This window comes from Cryptomeria japonica, chromosome 4, assembly GCF_030272615.1.
Source record: "Cryptomeria japonica chromosome 4, Sugi_1.0, whole genome shotgun sequence".
Lineage (NCBI taxonomy): Eukaryota > Viridiplantae > Streptophyta > Pinopsida > Cupressales > Cupressaceae > Cryptomeria > Cryptomeria japonica.
In genome coordinates, this window is record NC_081408.1 from 617,742,388 (window position 1) to 617,768,976 (window position 26,589).

The following is a 26,589-nucleotide window of genomic DNA, read 5'->3' on the forward strand; positions in this document are numbered from 1 at the left end:
TTATAAGCGAATCTTTGTCACTTTCTATGCATTCCTAGCTTAATTCTTCTATGCACATTCTTTACGAAAGAGGGTATCCTTGCTATGACAACCCTTGAAACTCATATAGAATCCAATCTTGCATTGCGTGGGATTGGATCTTGTGGGTTTCAACCCCTCTTTTGAATGTAAAACCTCCCCTAAGTGAAAACCATCGACCCTAGTGAATCTCCCTTCTCTCTCCTCGGAGTTGGAAGAGGGGAGAGCAACTAGGGTTCGATCGCAATTTTCCGCTTTACAGTTAGATGCTGTCAAAGAAAAATTGAAGATACAGGACCAAGGATGTAGAGAACATTCAATGGATCAAACATTCCTCATTGGGAATTTACCAATATCTCCAAAATCATATGGCAAACCATATTTGTTGCAAAAGGAACCTAAGGTGGTTATTCAATATCAACCTCCCACTACATTTACAAGATGGGGTGAACTTGACAAAGAAACTTTAGATGATGATGTCATAGATTGGCTTTATAAGGATCCAACTAAGACCCCACCTGTCAGGTTGCTAGTGAAATTGTATGACAAAGGATTTATTGTGCTGCAAAAGAAAGGATATGATGGCTGCAGTGGTTTAGGCCTGAACAACAATGGAAGGCTAGAACCTGTTATACCCAAGAAGCGACCTCCAACTTTAGGGTTAGGTTTTGTACCATTGTGAATTGGATCCTCATCTACAAAAGTGACCACGTGTGGAAAAGGGCATGACTCTAATGATGAAATAACACCTGAGGATACCCGACCTGAAACTGATTCCAATGAATGGGAGTGGAGTTCTTTTTCTTCTAGCTCCTATGCCCTTGACAATATTTTCCTTGACCCTGATAATTTGCCTATGGAAGACAAACATGAAATAACTCCTCTTCCTAAAACATGTCCTAATGCTTGGATAGAGTCATTCTAGGATCCAAGCTCCGAATCAGATATAAGTAGTTCAGATAGTGATACCACAGATGTTTACATCTTTACCATCTCAGTCCTCTCTCTCCTGAAAACCAATGATGACATACCCCTTGTCTATCCCTAGCTTATCCAACATGACCAACAAGAACCACTCACATTGGACTATTTTGAAAATGACAAAGTAATCGCAGAATTCCTTGGACTACGGGAAGGCATACCACAAGGTGATCATAAGGTAGGATTTGCTATTGACTTGGATTCCACAACATATTTTGGGGAGTCAACTCCATCTTGCAGTCATCAAAATGAAAAAAGAAAAGAAAAAGTAAAAAATCAAAAGAATAGATCTTTGAGTGAAAACCATAAGGCACACTCTGATGATGCAAAAGTACAAATAAAAGACGTACCTACGGGTGGAAACCTCTCTGAGGTGCCCAAAGGTGGAAGAGTGGACATACCCCTATCAAGTCAGGATAAATCAACATTGCTTGTGGAAATGACCAAAGAAATCAATTTGGGCACACCTGACAACCCTAGGGTCATTCATTTTGCCTCTTCTCTATCAAAACAGGAAAAGATGGATTTTGTCAATTTCTTTCTTGAGAAGAAGATCAGCTTTGCATGGTCCTATGTAGATATGCCTGGCCTCGATCCAGAATTAGTCCTTCATCATTTGCCATTAAAAGCAGATGGCAAGCCTGTCAAATAGAAACTTAGAAAGATGCATCCCCAGGTGGCTCTTTTGGTCAAGGTAGAACTGAAAAAAACTACTGGATGTGGGCTTTATCAGACCCATCAATTATGTAGACTGGATTTCAAATTTGGTACCAGTTAGCAAAGTAATGAGGGGCATCAAAATCTGTACGGATTTTAGGGATCTCAATAAAAGCATGCCCTAAAGATGATTTTCCACTGCCAAATATCGACATCATAGTTGACATGACTGCTGGATATGAGATGCTCTCATTAATGGATGGTTTCTCTGGCTATAACCAAATTCGCATTGCTCCTGAAAAACCAACATAAGACCACATTCACATGTGCTTGGGGTACCTACTATTGGAATGTGATGCCCTTTGGTCTTAAAAATGCAGGCGCAACATATCAAAGAGTGATGACGACAATTTTCCATGATTTCATGCATGCTTTGATGGAGGACTATGTTGATGACTTAGTATGCAAATCTGTCATAAGAGACAGTCCTTTAGCCATCCTGGGCCCAATCTTTGACCGAATGGAAACCTGCAAGCTCAGACTCAATCAAAAGAAATGTGTCTTTGGTGTCACAGCTAGCAAATTACTAGGGTACATTGTTTCTCACAGAGGCATTGAAGTCGACCCTGCCAAGGTTAAAGCAATAATGGATATGCCTCCTCCTTCTAATCTCCGTCAGCTATGCAGTGTGCAAGGAAAGCTCCTATCAATCTGCCAGTGTATAGCTTAGTTGGCCAACAAATGTCATTCATTCCAGCATCTATTGCATAAAGGTGTCGCTTTTAAATGGACTGAGCAATGTCAATCAGCCTTTCAAGCTCTCAAAGACTATTTGCTATCGCCGCCTATTCTAATGCCTCCTATAGAAGGAAAGCCATTTATATTGTATATTTCTACAACTAAAATAGCACTAGGAGTTCTCTTAGCCCAATAGGATGAGAACGGCAAAGAGTGAGCTATTTATTATATCAGCCGAACACTAGTAGGCTATGAGGTGAATTATTCAACTATTGAACGGGCATGCTTAGCAGTGGTATTTGCAACACAAAAGCTCTGACACTATATGTTAAATCACTCTATGAAAATATTGTGAATGACGCTGGTCGAGATTGGCATGTACAGTTGAATCCAACACTATGGGCCTATCGTGCTTCTATCCGCACACCTACTGGCGCAACACCTTATTCCTTGGTGTATGGTGCGGAAGCCATTTTACCCTTGGAAGTGGAGATTCCTTCCTTGTGTGTTTCCTTGCAACATCTGATTGATGATGAAACGTACAAAGTCTCTCGATTGCATCAGCTTGAGATGTTAGATGAGAAATGTCAGACGGCCCTGACACATTTGCAAGCATATCAAAACCGTCTTCGTCGCTCTTATAATAAGAAGGTCAAAGGGCGACACTTCGAAGTGGGAGATCTGGTTTTAAAGGCAAACCCTAAGAATGCACAATCTACTGGCATCATCAAAGGTAAGTTTGAACCTAATTGGGTTGGGCCTTTCATAGTGACTGCAGCCTATGGCTCGGGGGCATATAAGCTTGCCACTCCAGAAGGTGAACCTTTGTCTGATCCTATCAATAGCATGCACCTTCACAAGTACTGGGCATAATTTTCTATCAGCACTTCTTCAAGTATGATCCCAAAAAAATACAAAAAAATCAAAAAGCAAAAAAATACAAAAAAATCAAAAAGCAAAAAAATACAAAAAAAGTGAAAAAAGAAAACAAAAGAGAAAGAGAGCAAAAAAATTAAAGAAAAATGATTCGCCCTCTAGTGAAAACCTGGCAAACAGGCACTTTGGGCAAGTACCATGGTGAAAACCTGGCAAACAGGCGCTTTGGGCAAGTACCATGGTGAAAACTTGGCAATCAGGCACCATGTGTAACGAGATCATTGCTCCGTCATCTATCATGACCTCTAGCTATGCTTTCTCTCGGCCGGTTTATCATGTCTGTCTTTGTCTTGACCCAATGTTCTATTCCAGGCCTATGATTGGTCAATATCATTGTCTTGCATACTCCGGTTCCTTGTACATATGACTTTCAAATGTGCATTGGGTGTGTTCCCCTTGTCATGATTAATCACTGAAATAATTCAAAAAAAATTGAAAAATGTCCTGAAATAATCCAAAAAAATTGAAAAATGTCCTGAAATAATCCAAAAAAATTGAAAAATGTCCTGAAATAATCCAAAAAAATTGAAAATGTCCAGAAATAATCCAAAAAAATCAAATAATGTCCTGAAATAATCCAAAAAAATTGAAAAATGTCCTGAAATAATCCAAAAAAATCAATTAATGTCCTGAAATAATCCAAAAAAATTAAAAAATGTCTTGAAATAATCTAAAAAAAAAATCAAATAATGTCCTGAAAAAATCTATTAAAAATTGAAAAATGTTCTGAGAAAATCCCTAAAAAGTCAAATAAAGTCCTGAAAAAAACAAAAACAAAACATAAATAACCCCTCTGTGCATAGACAGCTCATTGACTATACATCCAACGACTCGCAATCCAACACTGCGCTTTAATAAAATCATGCGTTAATAGATGAACTTTTTCAATCAAACCAGACATTCAAACTAATCACAATTGTCTTCTCAATCCAACGTCAGTATCAATATGATTCATCCTTGGCACACTATCATGGGTCTTATACAGGGTGTGGTATACTCAAAACTAGACTGTGTCCTGTCTTAGATGGGGTACCGCATGTCCTGAAACCAGACAACATGATCGTCCTATCAACACTTTCAACTTTTGACAATGAAGATCAAGAGGTTTGTTTGACTTGTTTTGAATTAGCGAGTCTTATCATTTATTGATTTATCTTCGATCATGTTCCTATGTTGCTCGATGATGTCACTGAGTGATTTAGAGTGACCGGGATGGTTCATGGTCCCTTTCTTTTTTGTGATTGCTGTTTGCCTGCGATGTGTCTGTCTTTAGCAAAAAGGGTTGCATTTCAGCTCTGGCCTTCAATACCATGATGCTACGCATCCATTTTGCTATATTAAAATAAAGGTTCTCACCTACAAAGTGCATTACTGAAAGCAAGTTTTTCTTCGTCTCTAATTGTCCTCCGTCTCATTTTTCTTCTTACTAACATTTCTTCTGTCCAATCAGATAGTCAGTTCAGTCTAGTGCTCCGATCTCCAAAAACATATGTTGCATCCTGCATCAATTTGGTTAGTACATTTGCATTATATCAAATATCACATCGAGCATCATATCAAGCATTTTATCCATTTCATATTATAAATGCATCAAAAACACATTAAAAATGTATTCCTACATGTTCCACAATCATACATCAACAGTGCATAAGTCATCCATACATGGAAAATAACATCAGTCATAACATATTGCATCCCATCATATCGATGCATATCATATCATATGTCACAATAATATCGGAGTGCAAAATTGGACTGTCTATCCTAAGTATGGCTTGCAGGCTGACTATAAAATGTCAAATTACATAATGTCCACTGTCCATCATACGGAGCATGTGCCTCTATCACTGGGTGCCTCTTTGTCCTCCTCATCCCTACCATGTCTCAAGGATGATGTCCCTCCTAGTCCTGGTTGTGGTGGTATCATAGGTCCACTCACCCCCATGCTGCTCAATGACCTCCGAGAGCGTGCCCTGCTCTCTGTCCTCGATCGTGCCTAATATGAAGCTGCTCTCTGCTTTGGCGGGACTGCACTCTCATATAGTGTTCTCCAATGGCGTATCTCCTCTCTGGTCTCTACCAACATCTGTACCATCTCCCATGCACTGGCATCCCTAATCGACCCAATATACTCAGTGACTCTCTGTTCTTCTCGCTATGCCTATGCTATTGCTGTATCTCGAACCGCTGTAAGTTTGGCTATCTCCACTCTAAACTGATCCTGCTCTATCCTCAAGATGGCATTCTATCTCTCTAATGTCACAATGTGATCATGCTGACTTGCTATGGTAGCCCTGCACATCTCCATCTCCTCTATGCTAACTGTCTCCAGCTCTATGGGTATAGCCTACAATGCCTCCTGCTCGCCTGAATCTGGCTCATCCTCGTCATCCCCATCCTCATCTCTGTCCTCATCATCCTCCTCATCCTCATTACTACCCTCATCCTCCTCATCCTCATCATCTCCCTCCTCCTCTCCAGCGAGTAGGAAGTCCTCCTATCTCCTAGGTACTGGAATGTCTGGATCTGTCAATGGCAATGGTCATTGTCGTGCAAACCATCTCTCATACTCCTCTATCATCCCGACGTCCTCCACATCTGATCTCTAATCCCACTGTCTCTGTTGTAGCTGTGTGAAGTTAGCATATGCTATGTGTGGCTGAATCATACTCCCCCACTGACTCGTCTCTTTGTGAGATCGGGCAAAGTGTGCAGTCCTCCTGGGTACATTCTGTGTCTCTCCAAACTATCGTCTGACTCTCTCTAGCAAGTACATCTCAATCACTCTCTGGTGATTCACTAGTCACCCAATCAGGTACCTCTCCCATCTACAATACGGTAGCTCATCACTATCATCTGCCCATCCAGGGCAATCACGATATGGCCTCCATGTGAATTCTCTCAGTCTGTCTAGCTCATGTCGCCAATACAATATGTATCCAAACGGACCGTGTCTCAGTGCTCCCCCATAGCAATACACATATGGTCGATGTGGTAATACCTATCTCTCTGCAATCGATCGACATATGGCTATGTGCTCAAATGCCCATACCTGTAACAGTGTGACTCCATAGCTCAAAGTCTGCACTCCCTAATATGCTATCTGATGCAATTGAAAATACAGCATAGCCAGTACACATGGTTCCCATGCATGCACCATACCCTCTGTCGCCATCTACTCTAACACTCTTCCCGATCCAATAGGGAATCCCTGTCCTCGTCTGTCCCCTACTAGTAGGCATGCTATCATTACATATCGCCGATCATACTCTGATGCCATGGTCTCCCAGCCAATCTCCCTCTCTACAATATCTAGATCATCTGCGTCACACTCAAATAATCTGCACAAAGCGTCTCTCCCTATCACTTGGTCATACTCTATCATCTCTCCATGAATTGGAATGTGGAGGATACGCCATACATCCTCTATTGTCACCGTCGCCTCTCCAGTCGCCAGATGGAAAGAGGAAGTCTCCAAATGCCATCGCTCTGCCAATGCGGTAAGCAGTCCTGTGTTTGCCCTAATCTCGGGCATGAATGTGATATAGTATATCCCAAGTCCTGCTAGTGTATCTCTATCTGTGCTCTTGAGTCTATGTCGTAACATGAAGCAGTCTAGTCGGTTCTCTCGCATGATCAATGGATACTGTTGACTCTGCATCACAATTGGGGCACATTTTGTCATTTTTGGGGTTTGCTCCTACAGGTTGCATTTCTTCATTTCATGTCTACATCAGGGTGTTTTTCATCTATTTTGATCTATCATCTTCTTATCCCCCCTTTGTGGATCATTTGCACGCTGTTTTTTGACCAAATTAGGGTTTACACTGCACAATTGCGCCTATGTGATGAGTCCTGCACCTGTGTCCCCCTACACAAGCATAGAAGACATTACACAAGTGCAGGATTCGCCCTACACAAGCGCATAAGTCAGTTTTTGCATTTTCTATGGGCCCCGCAATGTCCCGCAAGCAAGGCAAATTCATAAATTTGAAAATATGGGTTTTTGAGATACATACCACTGCTCCCACGTCATCCGGTCGTCTGTACATGCATACATGTTCTCTGAGGTGATCTGCCATTGGGATGTTTGCCATCTCTCTACAGGTGTCCTTTTCCAGAGCAACAAATTCTCCTCTTTGGCTAGTGCAAATGAGCAATTTTCACTCTCTTTGTCTCATTTATAGATCTTTGTCAATGCATAAATGGACATGCACTCTCTCCATCTCATGTTGGTCATGGTCTTTTGCACCTTCAATTTCTTGTCCTTCGTGCATGCGGTCTCCGATTGTCAGTCTGTTTGTTCCTATCATGTTCTATCATTCTTATGGATCAATTGGCCTCTTTTCTGCATGTTTCTGGCCAATTCCTCGAGGGGGCATGCATATGTCATTGTTATTATTTGGGGAATTTTCATATGTCATTATTATTGTCTGGGGCATTTTCATTATTGTTCTGTGAAACAATGCTTAAAATCACATTGTCTCAAAGAGGGGCAAAATGTAGACGTCTAAAACTGGTCAATGCTTGTGGAATCATATTTTAACGTTTGTGCATTGCCTTATTTTAGGGTTTTTGTGTCGCATTAACATTTCTCCTATGTCACGCACATTTGCGAGCATTGAGTCCTTCTTCTGCATTCTTCAGTTGTCTCGCTTTTGAATTTGGTCTTGTCGATAACAATCTTCAGTCATGATTTTGGTCGATCTTATCCTGTTGCATCAATGTGCGTATTCATTTGTCATCATTTTGGACATCATCAATCCTAATTAGAGTTTTGTCCTCTTATCAATCTTGTCATCATGCGATCGATTTGTCATCGATCGTTGTTGTTTTCAATCTTGTTGTCTTGCGATCGATTTGTCATCGATCGTGGTCATTTTCAATCTTGTCATTTTGCAATCTATTTTGTCATCGATCCTTGTCTTCTTGTCAATTTTGTCATTTTGCGATTGATTTGTCATCGATCGTTGTCTTTTTTTTAATCATGTCAATTTGGATCAATTAGTCATTGTTCCTCGTCAATTGGTGCATTTATCAATCACATCATTCATCAGCATTGGTCTTTTATCAAGTTAGAATCATGATCAAATCGAATTGATATCAATTATCTTTTGTCAAGACCTAATTGTCATCCTTGCATTTCTAATTCATCTTTTAGGGTTTCATGATTTTATTCATTTAACCCTTTTTGTCATTTCTCCCTCTAGGTTAAATAATTTATTTATTTATCCTAGGTCTTCGTGTCACGATTAAATGTTTAATTTAATTGGCTAACTAATTATTTCTCTTTTTGTGAATTAGTTAATAAATGACAAATTATTAATTGATTTACCTAATTTCTCCTAATTCCTAATTTCCTAATTTTTCATCAATTTCTAAATTCCTCTCTTTGTGAATTAATTAATAAATGAAGAATTATTAATTAAATTCACTAAATTCCTATTTTCCTCATTTTCTAATTTCCTAATTCCTATTTTCCAATTTTCTAATTTTCCTAATTTCTAATTCAATTTCCTCCTATTTTTCTCCTAATTTCATGGGAATGACATTTCAATTTGTCATAATTTGTCATAATTGACAATCAATCAATTTTGACATAGAAATTTGTCATAATTTTGTCATGAATTATCAATGAATCAATTTTGCATAGAAAGTGCAAATTTGTCATAATTTGTGATAATTGACATTCTTGATTTGCAATTTCCATTCGAATCTCTTCATGCTAATTTGATCTTTTCTCCAATTTGTCTATAAATTGGATGAATTTCTTCAATCCTAATCTAATCACTTTTCGAATCAATCCCCGAATCAATCATGCTTCAAGTATTCTTGCGCTATCATCTTGTCTACTTTCTTTCATATTAGGTTTATGCACTAGTAGGTGAGAGCCACAACAAAGCTATTTGAAGGAGAAAGAAGGACAATGGAGCCACATGAAGGAGACATTCAAATCTGCATTTGGTTTGCTTAATTTTCAAATCTTGAATGTTTTGTTTTCATGTCTCTATTGGATGTAATTAGGATTGATCATTGCATTTGAGCTTTCATGATTGAGCTAGATTAATATTTATTTGCTTTGATGATTTCCAGATTCCTACATTATAGGTTCAAGGTTCAAGTTCAATGACAATTGTTCTTTTGGGCTGTATAGAAAAACCTGCATAACATTTTACTGAGGGTTCTATTTCTTATTAAATTTTAACTATAGAATAAATGGGCCTATTAGAGCATAACCCAAAAATAATTTTTGCATACAACACATAAGACTTAAATTTATTTGTTTGGGTATATGGGTAACCAAAAAATAAAACAATTAAAATCTCCTAGCTGACATGGGGTTTGGCCATAAAAACTTCAACATTAAAACATTATCAATAGCTGATTTTTAGCTGATCATGAGGCTTTAGGCACGAGCAAAAATATAGGGGTAACAAACATGTTTTCCTTTCTTCCTCCAACCAGTTCTCATTCATATGCCTTTTTTTACAGTGACTTTATCATTCCATTCCTTTAAGGCTTCCTACTCGGTCAAGAGGAATATCTCATCTCTTGTTGAGATGCTAAACACGAATCCCAGCATGTCAGGGGACAAGTCTATAACTATTTTTCCTTGTGCATCAGTGAACTTTCTAGTATCCAGGTCCTAGAACTAGGCAATTGTCATTATGAACTTAGGTGCTTTTACCGATTGTGGAAAGATGGTTACCTCTACTAGTCCCGATCTTTTGATTCTCCTCTGTGGGACCTCCAATCTTGGCTTATCGAACTGGGTTCTGATATCCTCGATCTCAATATGGCCAATTTCAATATCAGTGACCCACCAAATTTGATTGTCCAATTTTGAGGCATAAAATTGTCCCTGATACTGGTATTTCATGGTTGCTTGAAGTCGATCGATATCCTTGCCTCTCTTGCTAGAAGATGTGTCCATTTAACTACTTGAATCTACAATAAGAAAGTGAGGATTAGTTTCTTATCAAAAACATTAAAATTTCATTCACCTCGAGACTTTGGGGTTCCAAAATCCCAGGATAGGAAGTTTTCTTTTTAAAACAGGGTCCAAAATTCTGGGGTTCTGAGCTAGATTTGCATGGATGAAGTCTGGAACTCTGGGGTTCTGGGGTTCCAGGCTTCATAGATAACCAATGAGTCTGGAACTCTGGGGTTCCAAGCTAGGAAGTTTAGGCTCATCTCGAGACTTCGGGATCCCGAGCCAAATAAAGGATACCCAATAGGATTAGAAAAAAAGGATTTATAAAGGTGGACCTTGGAACTCCAGGATTTCGGGGTTTTGGGGTAAGTGTTAGTAATTCCTTGAAAGGGAAACTTTGGAACTTTGGGATTCCAGGGTTCCAGGCTTATTAAAGGTAGGCTCAGTAAAACTTCAAAACTCTGAGATTTTGGGGTTCCGGGCTAGGTATAAAGCAGTGAACCCGAAACTCCAAAGGAAAAAGATCTAACCTAGAAACGACAAAGAGGGCAAGGAAAATCACCGACCTAGTGAAACGAAATGCCTAAGAATGCAAAGGAAGCTTAGAGGTTCGGAAGGTCGTATTTGGGAGGCAAGGAAGAAAGAACTCTAAAGGTTGAATGCACAAATGAGCATAAAAAGCTCATTATCCATATTTATACCCCCCCAAACTCATCCCTATGAACACCCTAAAGAAGACCTCAGGACTTTGGGGTCCCAAGGTTTTGAGCTCGATGACAAAACCAAAAAGGAAAATAGTTCACCTTAGGACTCTGGGTTTCCAAGGTTCCAGGGTGAAGAAAAGAAAAGCAAGAACACAAGGATCAACCTCGAGACTTCGGGGTTTCGGGGTGGATCAACAAAACAAGCAAACGAATACTCAACCTCAAGACTTTGGGGCTCCAGAGTTCCAGGGTTGAGAAAACACAACACACCTTGAGACTCTGGAGTTTTGGGGTAAAGAAACACAAAACAAGGATAAAAGACCAACCTCGAGACTCCGGAGTTCTGAGGTTGACAAAGCAAAGAAACAAAAAGGAAAGAGACCTCAGGATTCCGGGACTCCAGAGTTCTGAGGTGAAAGAAACAAAAACCAAAAGAACAAAGCAACACAAAGTAGAAAGAGGGGACCCATATTTCAACACAAGGAAACTAATGGGGGATAGATATGGAAGGCATAACAAATGGTGACTATCTGGGAAAAATGACTCTAGGCAATTTAGAACTTCAAAATCTCTAGTTAACCCGACACCTAAGGCTATTTTTATTCAAAAGGGTGTATGAGAGAAAAAGATGAGTGAACCAATGAACAAACAATTAAGTCTAGAACTAAACATGATTAACTCTTAAGTGTGTGCATATGTTTTATTACTCCATCACTTCAATAATGAAGATAAATAGAGAAAATTGGGCCCAAGCTTCGTAGGTGAAGTCAATCAATGTGTTTCATGCAAGGTCATCCTAGGCATAGCTCTGCTTCCAGTCAGGTGTCTATAGCCTTGATAGAGATACCTCTGGTTCCCATCAAGCAGTGCTCCACTGCTAGCCAGACGTCCATAGCCCCGGTGGAGGTTACTTGAAACACTCATTTGAGTTGCTTTAAGAGGATTATTTCTTTTCTCTCTTTTTTTTTTCTTTGGAAACATTATAGAACACTGAATGACTTATTTTTTTCATAACCTTTTAAGAAACTTTTCAAACATTGAAGTCTGATTATTGGGTTGGGAACCACGGTGGATAACGTGAAACATCCTAACTTTGGATTTTTCACTTGAAAACCAGTTTATCCGATATCTTACAAAACTTTTTGATGTATCTTAATGTGACAGTAGTTCTGAGTTTATCAAGCTATCCTTTTCCAATTGAAAGTCAAAAACTCAAATCATACTTAAACCATTATATACCACCTTAAACAAGTATAGACAAAGGTCTCAAAATTAACCAAATGACAATGAAGTTGTAAATAGTAGAGAGTCAAAGTATCTCTAAATTTGGCAATATATAATGCAAAGGACACCTTCCTTTTAGAATCTTTGAGAACAAATATGTATATCCCAACACAACAAAAAGAAAATGAATGAAATGAAACAAACAAATAAAATAGAAGGGAAACAAGCATGCAACAAAGCGGCAACACAACAAACATGTTGAAACTCAAACAAACAATGAAGCAAAAGAAACAAAACAAAAACAACTAATCTACTATATACAAGAGGTCAAGCTTGACTGGGGGTTAATTGAAGTAATGTTTGAGGAACTAACCATTGACGGGCAATGGTATAGATTCTCCAATCAAAGAACTTAACCTAAAGGTGTTCTCCCCTAAAATTTCAGCTATTTGGTAAGGACCTAACCACAACCTTTCAAACTTGTGGCGATCACCTTTCTTCTCCTTGGCCTTGTGTCATAACAAGACCAAGTCAGAGATCCAAAAAGCTTTCACCTTGGCCCTTTTGTCAAACCATCGTTTAACAATGGCTTGATGCTTGGCAAAGTGTTGTAGAGTATTAATCCTTTTTTCATCCAATTTTAATAGATTCAAGAGGCAAACTTCTACCTGATCCTCAATTTCAATTTCTTTCATTAATTGGAGGACCAGTATTTGCAAATTGATTGGGAAAATAGGGGTTTGGCTGTAAACAAGGTAATACAGAGAAGTTCCTAGGGTGGCTTTTACTCTAGTTCAATCAACTGATAAGGCATATCTTAACTGATTATGCCAGTCCCTGGGATTTTTCTCAAGTAGCTTTTTAATGACATCTAGGATGTTCTTGTTTGTAGATTTAGCTACTTAGTTACCTTATGGATAATAATTGGACGAAAATTTTAATATCACCTTATATTCATATGACCATTGCATCAATTGTGCAGAAGTAAAAGAAGGGCCATTGTCACATACCATAGCGAATGACATACCAAACCTAGTGACAATGTGCTCTTCAATGAATTTCAAGACTACCTCAGCAGTAGCATTTCGGCATGCAATGGCTTCCGTCCACCGGGTGCAGTAATCCATCGTGGTAAGAATAAATTTATGTCTTGCAGACAAGTTAGGGTTAATGACACCTACAAAATCCAATGCCCATTCAATGAAAGGTCTTACCACAAACACTAGTAGGAGAGGCATGGCGGGATTCCTCTCTGGAAGTGGCGGTTTGGCATGTATGACAGTGATGAACATGCTCATGAGTATCCTTAAATATACTAGGCTAGTAATATTCAGCCTTCAAGATTTGATGTGCAATGGCATCCACTGACCAATGACTTGTACCATATTTCCTGTGAAATTCCTTAATCATGTTGCGGGCTTCTTGTTGATCAAGACATCGAAGGTAAAAACCTTCATAATTCTTTCTATAAAGTGTCAAATCCTTGATCATATAATTGGCACTTTTGAGCCTTAAATCTCATCTTTGCATAGTTGTCAACCCCTCAGGACACCTATTATTTAGCAATATAAAAACCAAATCCATGTACCATGGATCCTAAGTGAATGACTCCAATGTATATTGTTAGAACTGGATTTGAGGGATGTCAGTCACCATAGGTTGGGACAATCCTTGGCCTCAGACTAAATTCATTGGATGCATCTCTAGGTTAAATTATTGTAAAATTGCCATCCATTTCTCTTGACCTTCTCCTAGCTCGGACTGCATGAGTAGTGACTTCATCACTTGATCAGGGACAATCGTGTAGATTTTACTCCTAAGGATATAATGCCTGAATTTTTTGACTGCTCTTACTAATGTGAAAGCCTATTTTTCAAGAGTAGAATATTTGACCTCAACATTCTTAAAAGGAGAGCTCATAAATGCAATGGTTTTCTCGTCTCCAACTTGCCTTTGCATCAAAACAACTGCTCTTGAGTGTAGTGAAGCAAAAGCATATATGTAGAATGGTAGAGTATAGTCAGGGCTAGTTAACACGGGAGCTTCAGCAATGGATTTCTTAATTTGAGCGAAGGCCTCTTTTGCTTCATGTGTCAATTCAATCTTAGCATCCTTCTTCATCATTTCATTTAATGGCTTGACTATCTCCACAAACCTAGTGATAAAATTTCTGACAAAATTGATCTTCCCAAAGAAAGATCTCATCTCCTTTTTACTGCCAGGCATTTGTAACTTCAACAATGCTTCTACTCGATCTGGGTCTATAGATATCCCCCTCTCAGAGATTATGTGGCTGAGTAAATTTCCTTCAGCCACTCCAAATACACATTTCTTGGGGTTAAGGGAAATCCCATATCTTCGACATCTTTACAGTACTTTTTGTAGGTGGCCCGGGTGATCTTCTCTAACCTTGGTAAATATAGTCAGGTCATCCATGTATATAATAATACATTTTCCAATCAGATCTTTGAAGGCTGTATCCATTTCTCTTTGGAAGGTCACCCCAACATTAATTAACCCAAATGGCATCCTTATGTATGCATATCTTCCCCACTTCATCGTAAATGCTATTTTCATATGATCCTCATAGTTCACCAAAACTTGGTTATATCCAGAATAACCATCTAAAAATGACATCATTTGTGAACCATTTACTATTTGTAGTACCTCATCCAAAGAAGGAAGCGGATAATTATCTTTTTCAAATGCCTTGTTGAGGTTGTGAAAGTCCACACAAATCCATATTTCTCCATTCTTTTTCCTTACTAGTACCAGATTGGTGACCCAAGTAGAATGACGTACCAGGAAAATAATCTTGGTAGAGAGCAACTTTTGTACTTCCCTGAAAATCAAGGGTTCTATTAGTGAATTAACTGGTCGTTGCTTCTACCTAAATGGCTTTATGTTAGGTTTAGGGGGATAACATGGGTGATGATCGAGGTATCGAACATTTTTAAATCTTCGTACCCCCATGCTATGACGTCAATGAACTCTTTCAAGATTTGTAAAAAAATTTCTCTTTCATTTTGAGTGCAAATCTTCCCAATATAGACAATCTTCTCTTGGCCTTCTGGACCAATATTATGTGGCTCGTACTTATCAACATCTGAATCCGTTGTTAATCTTTCTTTTACTCTGGGATCAGAGTCAAAAAGTCTCTCTAAGGTGACCATGCCTTTAGGAATAACGTTAATTGGTAAATCAATAATATCAACATCATTCCCAACATCAAGATCATCTAATTTATCTTTCTCATCAATGATTTGTTCTTCAAAAGCCCATGAATTGGCAAGAAAGGCTAGAATGTGGGCATCATCCTAGAAAACTTGAAAGTGTTTGATATTATTAGGTACATCAGGTGTGTAGATTAACTCTATGGAAAAATTCTTCAAAGGGGATTGGCTCACTAGTTCTAATGTACTCGCAGCTATGGCCAATGCATCCGGTATTCCATTTACTTTCCTAGGTACCAGTTGAATATCGAAAGCATCAAAATCCTCAATCAAATCCCATACTCTATTCCTATATGCTGCTAACCTTTTATCGTGACATGCATATTGGCTTCGCACTTGTTTGACCACCAGCTCAGAATCCCCCTGCACTTTCAAGCATTTAGCTCCTTTCTTGTGAGCGAATAGTAATCCTCTAGTTAGGGCTTCATACTCCATCATGTTATTAGTAGAAGGGAATTGTAGTCCATAAGAGGCTAGAAAGGTTTTCCCTTTTGGGTTTGTTAACTCTACGCCTACCCCACTGCCTTGATTGGATCTTGACCCATCAAAATTTTAAAACCATATTTCATCTTTTGGTCTCTTTACACCTTAGGGTCAGCGATCAGATTAGCTTCCAGAGGGGATTGTTGTCTCTCTATTTCAAGGTCTTGCAATAATTGAGGTTGTTCAATTACTAGTTGCAAGAACACTTCAGGAGTGTTAAAAATAATCTGTTCCACTTGAGGCTACACTTGCGATTGAGTTTTCTCTTTCTCCGGCTTAGGTAGAATATTCTCCTTCTCTTGTTTGGCAATCTCAATCATGAATATATCCCTGTTACATTGTCCTAACTGGGTATCTTTGTTTATAAGGTCCATTGTTTGAGGTATTACTATATCGCAACTTGGGACTTGAATTTCTTCCATGTTGATGACATGATCAATGTCCTCACATGGGATTGGGCTCATTAACTTTGTAATCTCATTTTGACATGGGATACATGACATCTCTAAGTTCTCCTTATGGTGTATCCGACACCATTTTGGAAGCAGGAAATCTTGTATTTTCATAGTATCCCACAACAAATTCATCCCTTGTTTTATTGCTATAACAAAACCTTTGACACACCCTCTATATGCGGTCATATCAGCTTGATATAACTGGGGAAAGAAAGGTGTAGAAAAGGTGAGGTTTTCATTCACTCTATAGACTTCTGGACTCACTTCAACATATTCCACCTCATTGGGAGCTCCATAATCTATGACTAACTTCTTCAACTTGGGTTCACTATCAATTCGGATCTGGTTGCTCACCCCCTTCCATGGAAGCCATAAGTATGTAAAATAGGTTGAGAAATATCCTCCCAAGGTTTTTGACCAATCCCTACTAAGGAGCATCCCATATACCTCTAGTATATCTACTACTTGAATGTCGATGTAACGGGATATGCAGGGATCAACACCCAATTGGATGTATACATCTTTTAATTCTCCAATTACATTAACCCCAGTCTTGTCTAGTTGTACCACCTTACTGTTTGCATGCACTAGGTTGAGACCGAGCTTCTAACATATAGAGTAGGGCATTACATTTCCTAAAGCACCTAAATCTACCAAATAGTTATGTATATTCTTTCCACATATCCTCAAACTCAGTAAAAATTGTGGGTTCTCAATTGCATCACTAATGATGTTGGCATTGACTTCATTAAGGTCATCCATCTTAACCTCATTTCTCTGTGACTCTAATAGTTCCAACTTTCTAAGGAGAGCCTTCTTTTGTTTAAGGCAATATCTCAGTACTTCCATCAAGGACATAGTGGTGGTAGTCCTTTCCATCTCCTTGGTAACATCGAATGATCCTTTCAAAACATATTCTTTTCCTTGAGCTAGGGCGTGCTCCCTGAAAAGCTTGAGGAGAGTGTGGATTGTTACTTGCATTCACATCACGAGGTACAAATCCACCCTTTGGGGGAGGTGGCTCTGTTAATGGAGCCTTTCCTTGACTCCTAAGATTGTAGTTGTTTCTGGTCTGAAAGGCCTAAGAATCGTAGACACATGTTTCACCTTCAACTTCAGCTTGAAATTCTTTGCATAGGAATGTGTCAACCAACAACGGTATTAACTTTATCAGGTTCGTCATTGGAGCAATCTTTTTGTTGGGAATTAGCCTGAGCAATCCTTATGATCTTTTTGAATTGGGCACAATTAACCTCAAAATGCACAGCTGTATCATGCAACCTACCCCAATTAGTCAGCAAATTCATATCAGCAAGGTTAACACTTTGTGTGTTGTTTGGGTTATCTAGTGCATCAGGGTGATCATGGTTCACCCCATTGTTATTTGGATCCATGTTCCACTGCCTATTATAAGGTTTGTTATTATATCTTTAATTTTGGTTTTGGTTGTTGTAGTTTTTCTGATTATTATATGGTTGGGATTGGTTATACCCTCTCAGAGGATTCATCTTTAGCTGGCTCAAGTCTGAAGTAACTTGTGAGATCTTTTTCTTTAATGCTTCTACTTTAGAAGATATATGAGATCCTTGACTCTCAGGTGTTGTAATCAGGGGTTGGTTTTCTATGTGAGTATTACCAAATTGTTGATTTCCCCCTTGCACTTGACCAACATATTGCGTTTGAGTAGGGGCGGTATTGGTATTGTTCTGCCAAGTCAAAGCTTGAGTATCAAATTGTTGATTATCCTGAGGTTGGGATGTATAGATTGGCATCAAGTTCATTGTTGGGGCTCCTACCGGTAGAGGCGAGGGTACGCCAGGGAGTTGTTTGTAGTTGACTTGATTCACCCCTATGGGAAAATTATATCCAATTCCTCTTGGGGTTTGATTCAATTCATGATTCATGTTGATGGCTAACGTGTAGACCTTTGCCAAGGTGTCCCTTTGATCTTGAGGAACACTCTTCTTGATAAACATAGAAGTCCAAGGGTCAATATCTCTAAGATAGGAGTTAATTGCTACATTCAGTGCAACCTGGTAAGGAGCTTGTAACCTCTTGAATGCCCTTTGAAAGTTAGTATTAAAAGTTTTCAAGGGCTCATTTGGTGACTTCTTAAGAGAGGTGAACTGATGGTATAGTGTTCTAGGATCTATGTACACTCAGAATTGATCGATGAAAGCTTTCTCCAAGACATCTCAAATAGTGATTGAATTTGTAGGTAGGGTTAAATACCAATTATACTCATTCTCCCCAAGTGAATATGGGAAGAGTGTACATACTACATCTTGGTGTTTGATGTTATTATGAACAACTGCATCTTTGAATGCTTCAATATGCTCATCAGCCATCCTGCCCCCCAAATAATAGAATTTTCTACAAAATTTATTTGGGTTTCTAGGTATAGTTCCTAATGGTGATTGTTCTTGGTTAAAGTAGGCTATTGAAGGTGGTGACGATGGAAGTTGAGTCACAAAAGGTGCGACGATAGGCCGAGGACTAGGAATCAGTCAATCTTCTACGTTGGGTACAGATGACCGCATTGGTGAAGATGTTGAAGGTTGTCACTTAGCTTTGTTCCTCTTTCTCTTAGTTACTGATCCTAACTCTACTAAGTCAGATGGTGAAGAATGTCTCCTAAGGATTCTATGGAATCTCTTAGGAGAGAAAGATGATATATGATCCAACTTAATGCCTTAATTTTCTGATTGTGGTGGTGGTTGTAGATTTTCTTGTGGGTTTTCCTATTGATTTTCCTATGGGTGAAGTTGTCTTTGTGCCTCCTCTTCTATAATTATAGCCTTTTGTCTTTCATTGTCCAAGACTTGTTGTACTCATAACCAATCAATATAATCTCTTGTACTATCCCAAGCAAGACCGTATAATTGAGTGAGAATGTCATCTTGCTCGTAGTTGATATTAGGTTGGGTAAAGGGCAAACGTCCATCTCCTAGAAGTACCATATGTGGTTAACCAATGAGGGAACTAGTATAAGTCCCTCCTTCTAGCACTAGTTTCTATTGATGATTGTTTTTGACACACCCGCCAACATTCAGGTAGCCAATGTGAACACTCACCACCTCTCCTAAAAAGCAATAAGTTTAGAAAAACTCACTACTCCAAGGTCTCTATAGTCGGGTCACGATGGTGATGGGCATCCCAATGGTTGATGTAGATGTACCTATTAAGGGGCCCAAATTGATGATTTGTGTCCCACTTAGAAGGTTTCTTAGATTATTCTTTCAGATTATGATACTTGTTTTTCATTTATTCTTTATTCTTTGAAATAAATACAAGAAGCAACTTGTAGATTGCATGATCTACGTTCATATTCTACACAATTATTCTGTGTAATTTGGTAATGTCTATTATTTGGAGTTAGAAACGTCATTTGATCTTCCATTTATTTCTTTATGAATCATATTGTGCATGTAAGTGGTGTATGAGGATTATTGTGATAGGCTATATTGTTGATGATTTTTATTTCCATAAGTGTGTGAATTTGATGATTTTGCAGGTTTACTGGAGGTCCGTTCCTGAATGCTAACTTGGGTAATATTTGATGGTTTCTTGGATTGCAGAGAACTAATTGAGTAGTTCATTAAGTTATTATTGTATTGGTTCCATTGTTATTTTCTTATTTCCCTGATCTATCTTTTGCAGTTTATTTTCCAGATAATCTTAATTTTTTTTTTATAAAAGGGAAGGAAGTTAAGCCATTAATAACCAACAGGATTAGTTTTAACCAGTAGGCGCCTTAACAGGTACAACTACATCGACCATTGGGCTGCCCATCACCATCATGACCTGACTATAAAGACCTTGGAGTAGTGAGTTTTTCTAAACTTATTGATTTTTAGGAGAGGTGGTGAGTGTTCACATTGGCTACTTGACTGTTGCCGGGTGTGTCAAAAACAATCATCAACAATTAGGTCTCGGGTTGGTATAAAAGTGATGTAAGATCTCATTGTAGATCATGCATGTATGGTCAAGGAAAGAATAATAATATGTGCAGAGGATTTGGTCAATCATAGGTGATCGAGTTGGGTTTATGTAAGAGGTTTTAGACCTTTGGTATTGAGCTTAACCGGAACTATAATCTAACATGTTTGATGCTATCATAGGTAGTTCTTATTTTTGGATTGTTGTCCGAATATTTTGAGGTGGTTAACCTCTTTTTTAGTCAGTGAGACTCCATTGTGATGAGCAGTGTTCTCTAGGAAGTGTGCCTTTGATGCAGAGGACAACAACAGTAGGATGGTAAACCCCCACTCACACTCACCTTTCACTCTTCCAATCTCAAGCCTTTGAAGGCTTCAACTCACACCAAACCCAAATTTGAGCTTCTACCCCTCACAAGGGTTGTAACATGCCTTTCCAATGTTCTTAGGTCCTCACAATACCTTTCACAACTTTATTGCTTCACAAGAGTAATGACTTTTCTCTTTTACCCCTAGTCACATCTACTTGGCTACTAGCCTTATTTTCCTTCTTTTTAGGTCTTTACTCTAAAAAGTGCCAAACAAGGCCCCAAAAATTTTTTAGTTTCAAATACCCCTTTTGAACCTCTTCCAAAATCCAAAGAATCAGACCTCCAACCTGCTCTAGCCCTCTTAGGCACCCACTTGGGTCACAGACCTAGTTGATCAAATTAGGCCTGGGTTACAAAGGGAGTGTATGGGAATGAGATCACAAGGACTATCTAATGCTTGAGGGGGATTGTCTGATGTCTAAATACACCAATTAAATCATCTAACTCCTTTTCCCACTATTATACGTCTTGTAATCAATCAATTTTTGACTGTTCTAATCTAAACCCTCACAAAGTTTAGATTAGGGCTTGGTTGTAAAAATACGAAACCAACTCCTCTGATCTCACCCCTTTAGAATTGTTAGATTCAATGATATTCCCAAAGACACTGAGAGGGGGGGTGAATCAGTGTCTAACTAGTTTGCAGAATAATTAAACTTATTTATAACTTTGTATCTCAAAATAGTGTACTGATAAATAAGAATTAATGTAGTAAACAAAAATAACAGAGACAACATAGAAACACACCATCACATAAGAAATTTAATGAGGAAACCTAGTGTGGGAAAAACCTCAGTGGGATTTATGACCCATAATATTTACTCACTGGCCAATGAATAAATGCTACTTACAATGAGGGGCCTGCACATGCAGGGAGGCCAACAACCTAGAGCTCACTGCTCAATAAAGAGTCACACTGACTACAAAATGGATTATCAAATCCAATACAATGTACTGATCAAAACAACATCTTTCATGCTAGGTTCAGTACCAGTTTAAGCTCAATCAATAACTAAAACCAATGCTGTCAACTATATCACCTTTACAATATTCGCCTATATTTTTTTTATTTTTTCTTTATAAGATCTCATACATATATGAGCCTTTTACAATATACCATGTTGGCTTACAAAAGATAATTATATTACAAAATAATTCATATAAACAAAACTATATCCCATGTCAGCTGGAGTGCCGGTATGCTATGTTGCCGATGTAATCCGAATGCCGATGAAGTGCTTGTCGGTGCCGATGTTTGCCGATGTATGAAGTTTGTGATGTCGGGCATGTAGAAACCAATTGTCAGTGAGTTGCCAGTTGGTTTCCAGATGGTTGCTAGATGTTTTCCATCAATGACAACATCAAATATTCTCATAAGAGTGTAGAATGCCAACAATTACCCCCTTAGATTCAGTGGTGGTCCCAAAGACATTGAGAGAGGGGGGGGGGTGAATCAATGTCTAGCCAGTTTCCAGAATAATTAAACTTATTTATAACTTTGTATCTCAAAACAATGTACCGGTAGATAAGAATTAATGCATTAAATAGAAATAATAGAGACAACATAGAAACACACCATAACACAAGATATTTAATGAGAAAACCCGGTGTGGGAAAACCCTAAGTGGGATTTGTGATCCATAATATTTACTCACTGGCCAATGAATAAATACTACTTACAATGAGGGGCTTGCACATGCAGGGAGGCCAACAACCTAGAGCTCACTACTCAATAAAGAGTCACACTGACTACAAAATGGATTATCAAATCCAATACAATGTACTACTCAAAACATCTTTCATACCAGGTTCAGTACCAGTTTAAGCTTAGTCAATAACCAAAACCTTCGCTGTCAACTATATCACTTATACAATATTCGCCTATATTTTTTTCTATTTTTTCTTTATAAGATCTCATACATATATGAGTCTTTTACAATATACCATGTCAGCTTACAAAAGATAGTTATATTACAAAACAATTCATATAAAGAAAACTTTATCCCATGTCGGCTGGAGTGCCGGTATGCTTTATTGCCGATATAATCGTAATGTTGGTGAAGTGCCTGTTGATGCCAGTGTCTGCCGGTGTATGAAGTTTGTGATGTTGAGCATGTAGAAACCAATTGTCAGTGAGTTTCCAGTTGGTTGCCAGATGGTTGCCATCAATGACAACATCAACTATTCTCATAAGAGTGTAGAATACCAACAATCTCCCCCTTTGGCATTGATGGAAACACTCATGAGAAAAATCCAAAACTGTTATCCAAAAACTGAAATCCAAAAAGATGTGCTCCCCCTGAGCAAGTGATCTCCCTTGTACATGCATTTTTATCTCCACTAGTCCCCCTTTGACATCAATGACAAAGGATGTCATGAATAATAAAAAGAGTACAAAAATGCTACCTCAAGGTTTGTAAATGGTTGGTTACAATCTGAAAGATGTTCGCCAAAATCATATTCAGACTTTGCATAAATTTGTTGTTGTCATCTAAAGTTGCCTCAGTCTACTGGATCATACCGGTGAGATAGTGCATCTGTTGCTCTGATGATCATTCTCCTTGTACTGTTGCCTTAGACAATTCAGTTCTCTAAGTAATCAGATTATCCAGCCTCAGACCAAGTTTATCTTTTAGTTCCCAGGCATTAGACCTTATCCTTTCCTTCTCTTTCTCAAGTTTTTCTAATTTCTCCTCAAAAACTACCATTTCCTGCTCAAAAAATGATATGAGTTCGGATGAACCTATAATATTATCCGCAATGTCATCAATTTCTTTCTGTGTCTTCTTGATCTCCTTATCAATATCCTCAATCAAATAACGTAGTTTACATGCTTCCCTATATATCTCTTTTTAAAGTGTATCCACATGATTGGTACAATTATTTATGGTGTTTTCAAAGAATGTGTTTTTCTCTTTTTCAACTCTCTCCTTTATGATTTCCTCATTCACCTTGTCTATAGTTATAACATTATTAGAAATGAATTTGGACAATGTGTCCAATTTACCTAAAGAATCCTTAATGTGATCTATCTGACAATTTGGTGCAATTATCTTTAGAATAGGTAAAGTGTTATCAATTGCCTTAAAAGACAATGTATTGCAATCAGGTATCCTTTTTATAGAATCCAAAAGTACCTTTGTGATATTGGTAGGTCTGAATTCACCTATAGATGTACTTGGTTCAATTGTAGATTTCATCTCAACAGATGTCTGATCAATCACCTTCAATATCTCCTCTTTATTTCTATCAAATGTATCAATTTTTCTTTTATTTTCCTCTAATGGATCTGTCTGTGTTTGCACCTCAACCTTTAATGGTTTCTCAAATTGTTTCAGTGTCTCTGTAATTGTCAGTTTTTTAGTCTCTGATGGCCCTGTGCTAGTACCTTTGTCTTCTGTAGGTTTTCAGTCTCTGTCGGTTTCTCTGTTTGAGTCAGTATCTCAGTTCCCTGAGAGTCAACAGTTTGTGCCAGTTTCTCTGAAATCTTTCTATTATCAACATTATTTGTCTTGACTTCTGAAGTTTCCTTATCCACAACAATGTTTACCTCTTGAGTATCCACATTCATTTTAAAGAGTATCTTAGACTCTGGATTAGTATTGTCATGTGTTATACCTTCAGTATTAGTAACCAGTGGATCTTCTATGTGTATCGGTGGTGTATCCAAAGGAGGCGGTGGAAGATTATCTGTAACCTTTACATTTGGAATACCACCAGCTTTGTCTTTACCCTTGTCCTTGTCTTTCTAATATACTTTGAATGTCTTTTTAGGTCTTCTCTTTTCCTCTTACTTTTCCTTTTCTACAAAGAATATATCCCTTTTGTCTGCAGTCTCATCTGCAATCTCCTTAACTCTTCCAGCCATCAGGCTTACTTGCCCGCATCCACTAACAAATACAGACCAGTTAGCTTCAGAGATAAGTTCATCTATTTCTTCCTTGGAATTTACTAGATGAACAACCAAGAGGGCTTCAACTTTCAATTTCTCATCCAATTCCATCACTGATAGCCTTTTTGCTTCTAATCTCATGTATAGATCATTTAGTAGCTCATCAATCACTTCTATCAAAACTTTCTTGTATATATCCAAGTGTAGAACAATGCTTTCCTCAATGGTGTTTTTGTCAGAATAATTAAAAGAATTATACCATTTGCTTACATTAGACAAATTACCTTCCTCTTTTATCTCATTCAATAAATCATTCAATGTGGGGGTAACCAGTGTCTATTTCTTCTTAGGTGTAAGTTTCTTCTTCAGTTCCCTAAATGGTTGTTGTTTCTTCCTTGGTGTCCTAGTTTTCTTAGGTGAAGGAGAGGGTGTCGATGAGGGTTTTCTATTCCTTTCTACTCTTTTAAACTCAATAGCCTTACCACTATTAGTGTCAGAAGATGTTACAATCAGTGAAACATGTGCTTCAGGTTGTAGTCCTTCAAGTTCACTTGCCAATATACCACTGATGTTCATGACATTTTCTTTGATTTCCTTTACCTTCTTTGAGGCATCTCTCATAAATTTTTCTCTTCTCTTAGTCCTTTTCTGCATAGATACATTACTCTCTATGGTTTCTTCATTTCCAGGGAATTCCTTAGACAACTCCCTTGGTGCATCAAGTAGAGATTTAGCATATGTTTCCAAAACATGTAGATCTACCTCATAATCCATCTTCGTAACCCAAATAGTTCTAGGTCTTGCTGCTTCCATCCAAGTTTCATCTCTCTTAATCACAAAACAAATTTCCTTGTCATATTTATCAACTATTCTCTGTGGTAGTCTCTCCCTCCCTCTCATCTTAGATTGGAATGTCTTGAAATAGTCTATAATGTTCTTAATACTATTGGTGCCCATACCGGTGAAAGCATCTTGTATCTGTCTTCCTACCAGAATGTCATAACCAAAATCCTTGTGACCTATGCTGGGTATCTCCTTGGTAAAGTATAGCATCAAACATACCAGAAGGTTTCCAAAATGGAAAGTACCTTTCTTGTCTTGCTTAATCTTCTTCAGGTTGTCAATTAGTTCATCCTTAAGCCATTCACACACATCAATTTTAACATTATTGTTTACCATCTCATATGCACTATGAATACATAGACTTGAAACAAAATTTAATCTATTTGCATGAGTAGCTTTGTAACCTAGTACCATACCCACATATCTTACATTTATATCCTTAACATCATTCACTCTAAGTGACCTATTATCAAATGTTGCTCCGATTAAATCCATTACTCCTATGTTAGGTATCTTCTTGGTTTTATCAGGTATACTATCGCTTGAAGGTAAACTAGTAACTACCTTAATTGCATCCTTTCTTATTTTGCAAACTAACTCTAACCACATGAATTCTCCATGGACTCCATAAACTTTAGAACAAAAGATGAGGAAGCCATTTCAAAGATAAATACCTCTAAATCAAAATTCTGAATGCTTGAAAATCACTTCGTAGCTTCACCTTAGAATGCCTTGCTCAATTTTGCTCTCTTTGATCATTTGAATGCTCGGTGAGTTCGAAATGAGGGTTTCCGGATGCTTTATAGCAAAAAAAGGTTCTTAAAACTGCATTAAATTATTGCTGATAAAAGAGAAATGTATCTTCTCACCATCAACCGAGGGTAGAATGCATGATTTTCAACTTGCTGCAATACCCCCTAAGGATTATTCCCTAGTTAGATGAAGAACCTCTTGTCGGTGGAGGATTACTCTGTTCTATTGGTGAAGATATAGTTTCATCGGTTCTCTGATCACTCTTCTTAATCCATTATTTTGAAAATTCTTGTTTTACTTCATCTACCTTTTCTTTGCCCTTCAGACTAGATCCTTTGTTGCTTGCTAGTGCATTCTTGCTTCTACATAATTTAGCAATATGTCCAATCTTGTTACATACATAACAAGTTACATTATTCCTCTGAATAG